We start from the raw sequence: 8,070 nt of genomic DNA, 5'->3' as shown, positions 1-8,070 counted from the left end.
AGCAGGGTGGGGGCCACACTCCCCACACACCCCAGGTGAAACAGCCCAGCACAGGGGATGGCGGTGGGCAGGCAGCCTGGAGCTGGGACTGCCTCTTAGTTTCAGCACTGTAAGATCTCAGCCAAGTTACTTCACCCCTATTTTTGCCCCATGTTTTTCACCCAGAAAAAAAATCCTCTGGGGAAGGAGCTTCCTTTTCCCAGAGGGACGCACAGCACCGAGCACAGCGGGGGCTTCTCGGGGCTGGTTGATGCTGCAAACTACCAGCACAGCCATGCCCTTGAGTTTACACTTCAGAGAATAACTCATGGCCAGCAGCAAATCCATCCAGCTCTCCCATCTCTCTTTTTTTTTTTTTTCTTTCTCTTTTTGTCTTTTAAACCCTGTTGTTATTTCTCAGCGCTTCGTTGGTGGCAGGGTGGGAAGGGTTTTGTAAGACACTGGCGTACCACGGGGACTCCCTCCCACCCCCGGCTGGTACCAGGGGTTGCACAAGAGGGGAGCAGAGGGGGCTGAGGGAAGGCGTTTACGAGAGGCAGCGCTGGCAGCCTGAGCCAGGGACCCCCCGCAGACGGGCCGGCCTGGGAGCCAGGGCAGAGTTTCCATTCCCTCCATTCATGCCTGGGCTCGTCCCTCCCCGGAGGCTCCGCGGCGGGCGGAAGAATTATTCCTAGAATCAAAGAGCCATAGAATAGAATCATAAAATTGTCAGGGTTGGAAGGGACTTAAAGATCATCTAGTTCCAACCCCCCTGCCATAGGCAGGGACAACTCCCACTAGATCAGGTTGCTCAGAGCTCCATCCAGCCTGGCCTTAAAAACCTCCAGGGATGGGGCTTCCTCCACCTCCCTGGGCAACCTGTTCCAGCCTCTCACCACCCTCATGGTGAAGAACTTCTTCCTAATGTCTAATCTGTATTTACCTACTTGTAGTTTTGTTCCATTCCCCCTAGTCCTGTCACTACCCAACATCCTAAAAAGTCCCTCCCCAGTTTTCCTGCAGGCCCCCCTAAGATACTGGAAGGCCACAATAAGGTCCCCTCGGAGACTTCTCTTCTCCAGACTGAACAGCCCCAGCTCTCTCAGTCAGTCTTCATAGGGGAGGTGCCCCAGCCCTTGGAGCTTGTACAATTTAGGATCGTACAGCATCTGCAGATGACACAGGGAGGGTCTCATCCCTTGCTATTCCCAGCCCAGCCACCTTCTCCAGGACAGTCCTCGCCTCAGCTCACCTTGGGTGGCTCCAGGTTCAAGGCCCTGGGGTGACTGTCCCTCCTGCCCAGGTGTGCCCCCAGGGAGCAGGGGCAGCTGATCTCAGCACAGCTCCCAGCCCTGGGGCAGGGTCCCCCCCATGGGGGTGTTCACAAACCCAAACCAAATCCCCCCCCACACGTACTACAACCCACTTGGGTCCCTCTCCCTTCTGCTCCTGCAAGTCCCCCCTGGCCCCTTCTCCACACACCTCAACTTCACTGTCTCTGACCTTCAGCTGCCCACCACGTCCTTTTTGCCAACAGAAATATTTAATCCTGGTGCACTGCACAGAAAGGGCCTTGTGGAGTTAAAGCTTCACCTCCTGGTTCCACGTGGCAAAGAGCCCAGCGGGTGGCAGGGCAGCAGGGACGGGGCAGGGATGGAGCTGAGAGCTGCTCAGGAGCTCTGGGTTTCATGCCATGGGGTGGGCTTCACACCACGGTGTGGGCTGCACCAGGGCAGCTCTGCTGGAGCAGCAATCAGGTGAGCTGGGACAGGCAATGGAACAGCCATGGGGTTGTCATAGAATCGTTTTGGAGACCTTAAGAACATTGAGTCCAACTGTTAACCCAGCACTGCCATGTCACTGCTAAACCATGGCCCCCAGCATCACATCTACACAGATTTTAAATCCTTCCAGGGATGGGGACTCCACCACTGCCATGGGCAGCCTAGGTCAGGCATGGACAACACTTCTGGGGAAGAAATTTTTCTAACATCCAACCTAAACCTCCCCTGTCACAACTTGAGGCTGTTTCTTCTTGTACTATCACTCGTTCCTTGGGAGAAGAGCCCAACTACCCACCTGGCTCCAACCTCCTGTCAGGGAGCTGTCAAGAATGAGAAGGTCTCCCCTGAGCCTCCTTTGCTCCAGGCTGAACACCTCCAGGTCCCTCAGCTGCTCCTCAGAAGACACGTCACTGCAGGCTGCTGCCTGGGAGAACACACAGGGTACAGGGCCAAGGGGGACTCGGGGTGCAGCACTCTGCTGGGCTTCAGCACTCTCTAGGATATTCCACTCTCTGCAATGCTCTTGGTTGAACCAAGGTGGAAAGTCCTCTGTAAAGGGTTTGCTTCACCTGCCCCAGCATGGGAGGAACCTGCCACAGGAGCCCACGCTGCTCCACGTGCACACAGCTACAGGTGTCCTCTCCAAACATCTCAGAATACACCTGCACACCCAGAGGTTATCCAGAGCAGGATCTGGCCATAATCTCACCTCAACAGGCTATGGGATGTTTGGTTTATGGGGCTACTGGGCAGCACTAAGGTACCTGCTCCTACAGGAAAGACCCCCAGCAAAGTGGGGTGTCCAGACTCCAGATCCAAACCCATAAACAGTATGGAGAGGAGTGCACAGTGCTCCTCATCCACACATCTCCACACCCTCAGGCCCAGCACCCAGGGGGATGCAGTGCTGCAAAACAGACACTAACCTAACGAGCCTCCCAAACCCAGAGTGGAGAAGCAGTGGACTTAATGGCTGGACTTGATGATCCTAAAGACTTCTTCCCACCAGAATGATCCAGAGAGGCCAGGGAGGGTGACACTGGTAGTCACCAGTGCTCCCCAGAAGCAACCTGTTGCTCAGGCAAATATCTCACAGCCTGTGGCAGTGCTGCAAAGTTTGGATTTAGAGGATTACCCTGGGCAGTTTCAGGTCCCTGCTGGTCCCCTACATGCTGCCTCCATGGGGATGAGGCCAGCTGGCAGACAAGGCAGAGAGGGGGGGATGAGACAGAGTCCTTATTTCTGTCTTGGTCTATTTTACAGGCATAAAGTAGGGAGAGCTGTGTTGATGAGACTCTTGGGCGTTATCCCAGACTTGCTCTGGGCCAAATAAGCTCACAACTAAGCACTAAGATACTGTTATTAAGGCAGCAGCTTCCACTGGAGAAGAGGCTGCCCAAACACACATCAAACCTTGCCCGTGCAGGATGGATGCTCTGCAAGAGGGGAGGTGGAACGTAGGGCAAAGAGCACAACTTGTGGCAGCTGCAATGGCCTGCAGTCCTTTCCCTTACACCAGTGGTACCTGCCAAAGGGCACTGAAGAAGTTCAGGGTGCTTTTGAGAGGTTCCCCCAGCCACCTGGGGTGGGTGTCCCAGAGACCAAGCAGCACACTCCAGCACCCCCTGCCCCAAGTGGCACTGGTGCCTGCAGAGCCTCCTGTGTGCAGGACACAGCTCCCCCCACACCCTGTCACAGAAAGGCTGGAAGACCAGGATGTTGCAATGACCCAAACCAGACACAGAGATAATATGGAAGCATCCCAGCCCAACGACAGGCCCTTCTCTTTGGGGTTGTGCAATGGGATTAAGAGCTGAGGCTGTTTCCATAACTGCAGGGTGGTGGGAGATGCCCAGAAGGACACGATGCCAGGGGCTGGCACACTGCAGACCTAGCTCAGGGGGCTGCTGCTGTGTGCTGCCCTGCAGCTTCCCCAGCAGACACCAAGAGGAGAAAGGGTGGAAGAAAAGCAACAAACCCTGAATCAGAGGTATGACAGCCCACAGCTGTCACCCAAGCCCACCTCCCTGAGCTGCCAGTGGCCTCAGGTGTTTGGGAGAATATCTCCCAGTGCTCCAGCAGGGAGCTCCCTGAATTTGGGCTCCCTTCACACCCCTTCCTGCCAGAGCTGCATGTCTCCACCCCCAGCTCCATCAGCTCATCTAGTGATGACAGACCCCTGTCCCACTGCCCCCTCCATCCACCACCCCCTGAGCAAAAGCAACCCTCAGGCCTGCTTTGTTCAGAACCATTTAAATCATGACATAAGCTTTGGCTCTGAGGGTTTTCAGTGAAAGCCAGGGTATTTTCTTTCTCCTTTTCATAACAGAAACCATATTGCTGTATAATCAAATTTATCTCGTTCCTGACAGGGAAGTGAGTGTGTGTGGGGTGGCCAGGAGCAATGAGGGACGTGTGCTGGGAGCAGGCTCTCTAAAGGCACTCAGGGCAAATACCCCCCAGCACTAGGAGGTGACATGAGACATGGGAGACCAAGCAGAGACCAAGAGGGCCACAGCTCCAGCAGGGACCCATGGCAAGTCCCATCTCACCACCTAGATGGCCAACCTCTGAAACCAAGCAGTTACTTCTAGGCTTCCTTTCCCATTTTATGATGCTGGTCTCCTCACTGTACAGAAAACCCAGCAAAGGATGCAGCTGTCTTTTAACACGTCTGTTTTACAGGTGGGAAAACTCAGGATGAAGCAGGTACTTTGAGGTTGCTTGCTAATCTTGAGTGTCTCCATTTTGGGCTGACCCAGTTCAGCTGAAGCAAATGGGAGCTGTGGCTCTGCTGGAGGATGCTTCCAAAATTGAGATGTCTGAATTCAGTGGCTGCATTTGCAAACAGGATATGCAGCAGGGACCCTGGCTGTCTAAGCACTAACATAACTTGAGGCAGGCAATGAGGGCTGTGAGCCTGGGAAGCTGAGGGATTTCTAGTCTCAGCACATAACTGAACAAAATGTGGGCACTCCTGACAAGGCCACTTGAAAACAAAAGTGTTAAGCAGCAGCAGTTGTAGAAGAGCAACTGTAGGTCATGCCTGACCATGCTCCTGCTCCATCATCAGATCCCAAGGCTGCCTGAAGTCCAGGGGAATTGCAACTCCCATCAACCACAAGAGCCCACAATCCAAGGTGGGACCAGCACAGAAAAGCACAGATGCAAAAGAAGAACACAACCAAACTTCCTTTGCAGGAGGGAAATAATCCCCAAGCCCAAGGAATAAGTTAAAGGTCACTGGAGATCTCCTGGAAAGCAGCAGCAAGAGCCTGTGTGGGGCTCCATCACCCCAGGACAAACTCCCTGCAGGTGGGGAGCAGCCTTGTCCCATGACCTTCAGGGGAGAGGGGCTGGCAGAGCTGGAGGAGTCACCCTGTACTGATAAACTCCAGTGGGGCATGGCCAGGAGGTGGGAACTCCCAGATGTGATGTTCTGGGCAGGTCAAAGATTAAAAGGGATTGTGTTCCTACTACACACTGGAAAAAAAAAAAACTAAAAGGAAGATAACAAAGTGGGAAACAAGGCTGGAGAGGGACTCTCTGTGCTGTTGTTACAAGAAAAGGAAGGGGTGGGATGTGCTGCAGGTGTCTTTTGGAAAAATGAAACAAAAAAAAAAGATGTTTAACTAGTTTTATGGGCTAGTTTTTATGGACTTGCAGGGCATATATGAGAAATATGCACCTTGCTGGGCTGAGCTGGGACAGCTCTTGTAGGGAATGGCATCCAACTTTGCCTCTAGAGTGTGAAGGAAAAGCTGGGCAGGTAAGATTAGCTTGTGACTCATCTTTTTATTTGCATAAGCATCACCTTTTGGGTCAAATATCTCCAGCTTGTGGGACCTGGGGTCCCATCCAGAGCCTGTGTCTGAGCTGATTTACACCCTGGGCTGTGGGTATGGCTCCAGTTTCAGAGCAAACCTGTGGGTGCAGCAGTATCTGAACACCTGGGCACCAGGGCAGCTTGTCACATCCTTCCTGCAGCACACTTATGGGTACAGCTGAGCTGCTTTGGGCCACTCCTTGAGGCTGGAATTAACTTATGAAAAACTTGAATTGTCTGCAAATACCAGGTTGAGCTGCTAATGGGTTTAGAGAAGCTGTTAAAGGAGGAGGCAGAAACTTCCCACTCGAACACTGAGGTGCTGGCTAGTGACACCTGAGCCCACGTGTGGCAAATCCAGCCATCATTTATCATTTTGCAGGGACAAAGCCTGCCTGGGGTGTACAAGAGCTCCAGGCCAGGGAGCATCGCTGCTGCCCAGCACCCAGGATGGAGCAGCACCAGCAGGAGCTTCAGCTGCACTCTGGCAACAAAGAGGAAACTCCAGCTGGCCAAGTGGCATTGCCTGCTGCCCTTGCTGCCCAGAAAAGCCATTTTGCTGCCAGACTGACTTTGCTGGGGAAAAAACCACCAACACACCCAGAAGGAGAGAGAAGGGGACAGTGAGAGCCACCGAGCCAGGCAGCAGCACCTCAGAGGGAGTGCCTGGGGTTCCCTCGTGTGCACCCCCAGGTACCTGGGTCCCAGCTGCAGGGGGAAATCAGGAAAAGGAGCCTGTGTTTTGGTGCAGGACACTTTGCTTCATGCCCTGACCAAACAGCAATGCCCTGAAGTGCTCTCCTAAAGCAGGGCTTATGTGACATGTGAGTAGGGGCATCCCTCAACTCTGCTCAGCTCCAGCCCACTGAAGAGCTTCAGGCATGTCACATCACCTCTCCCTGCCTCAGTTTCCCTGGCTAGGACATGGCCAACAAGAACAAAAACGTTCACTCTTCTCCTGACCCATTTCTTCCCTACACAAGAAAAGAAACATCCACGCCAAGCAGTGCCCTGGAAGGGGAGAGGGTTCAAACTTCACTGTCAGAACCAAATCAACATGGCTCTGAGCTTTCTGCCCCTCAGGAGAAAGATCTTCTATACCGTGGAGAACTGATGAACAAAGCAACTGACTCCTGTGCAGCAGCACAATGCAGCTGTTGCTGGCTGAGAGGTTGACATTCACAGCACATCTCCTGCTCCCACTAACCAGTGAGAGAAGATTTGGACAGCTCTGTGTTCGTGGCATTAGGTTTCCACACAGAAATAAGATTACTCTCCAAGTCCATCACTGTAGAGGGCTGGTGGCAGGGGTTTGGTGATGGAAAGATGGAACTGCAAAGGCCCATTTGTCTGCCAACAAAGAGGCTCAACTCCTCCTCCCCACCCCATTATCATCTCCAGGAAGGATCCTGTACCCACACACCCTCCCAGCTGCCACACCCTACACACCAACCTGTCCATGCTCCTCATCCTCCTTGTTTCCCCACTGCCCACCTTCCTCCAGCCACCCCTAGAAGAGCAATGCATGGGCCTGGACCCAGCCAGGTTTGGGGTTTGGACGCTGGGAGTTTTTAGGGCAAACCCAAAAATGTTATTTCAATCTGGTCATTCTGAGGAAGGGGTGAAGAGGAGCCAGGTAAGGGAAGCAACCAAGGTTGTTGTTTCTCTTTGTGTCATAAGGTATGAGCAGAAGCAGAGAATTTGGGGTGGATAGCCTGGTCTTTCCAGTGAAAAGGAGGGAGATGCTACACTCAGCAGATAATAGGGAAGAAGGTTCCACTGAGGTCAGTAGAAAGGTACCTCCTGACTCCAGATCTGTCCCAGACAGCCGAATACTGGTGGCAGAGACAGATCAGGGGGAGGATTCAGGCACAAACCCAGCTTTCAGAAGGGCAATGGCAAATGGTTGGTTCTGCAGCAGCACCCAGAGGCTCTGATCTGATTCACCAGGGCTGGGCTGTACACAGAGCTTGAGACCTGACCTTATGAAGGGGATGAAAGAAAGACAAAGTGATCTGCTTAAATCACTCAGTAGAGCAAACAGCAGAGTTGGGAAGAGCCTCCAACATCTTGCCTGGCCATGAAGAAAGCATGAACAACCTCTCTACAACTTTTATATGGATATCCTCCTAAAGTTGGAAACTTCAGCAGAAGCCCAACCTTCCCTCATGCATGGCACTTAATCTCTCTTTCTGCTGATACTGATGATCTCCTCCTCCTGCTGAGCCCCTGAGCTCCCTGTACAGACCATCTGTCATGGTGCCAATCCACCTCCACAGAGTGACCTGCACGTAGCCCAGATGGACCCAGACAGCTCAGTGCTGGACTTCAGCAAAACCAGACACACACTGAGCCAGCACCTGGGCCTGAAGCAACCCTAAATTGCCAAGGAAGGCCACGCCTGCATTTAGAGCACGGGCATGGGATTCAGTAACCACTTGTTCAACTCCTGACTTGCCTTGTTGGAGCTTCTGCAAGCCA

General features: G+C 53.2%; 1 protein-coding gene across 1 annotated transcript in view; it reads right to left on the bottom strand.

Moving 5' to 3' along the window:
• LOC103772203 (astrotactin-2-like) overlaps positions 1 to 8,070 on the bottom strand; it is a gene marked incomplete at its 5' end in the record, with an annotated part of 35,310 nt that overhangs the window by 22,300 nt on the left and 4,940 nt on the right. The gene's annotated exons all lie outside the window — the stretch shown is intronic.

This window comes from Merops nubicus, unplaced genomic scaffold (assembly GCF_000691845.1).
Source record: "Merops nubicus isolate BGI_N331 unplaced genomic scaffold, ASM69184v1 scaffold5114, whole genome shotgun sequence".
NCBI lineage: Eukaryota > Metazoa > Chordata > Aves > Coraciiformes > Meropidae > Merops > Merops nubicus.
This window is presented reverse-complemented; position numbering and strand designations above follow the sequence as displayed.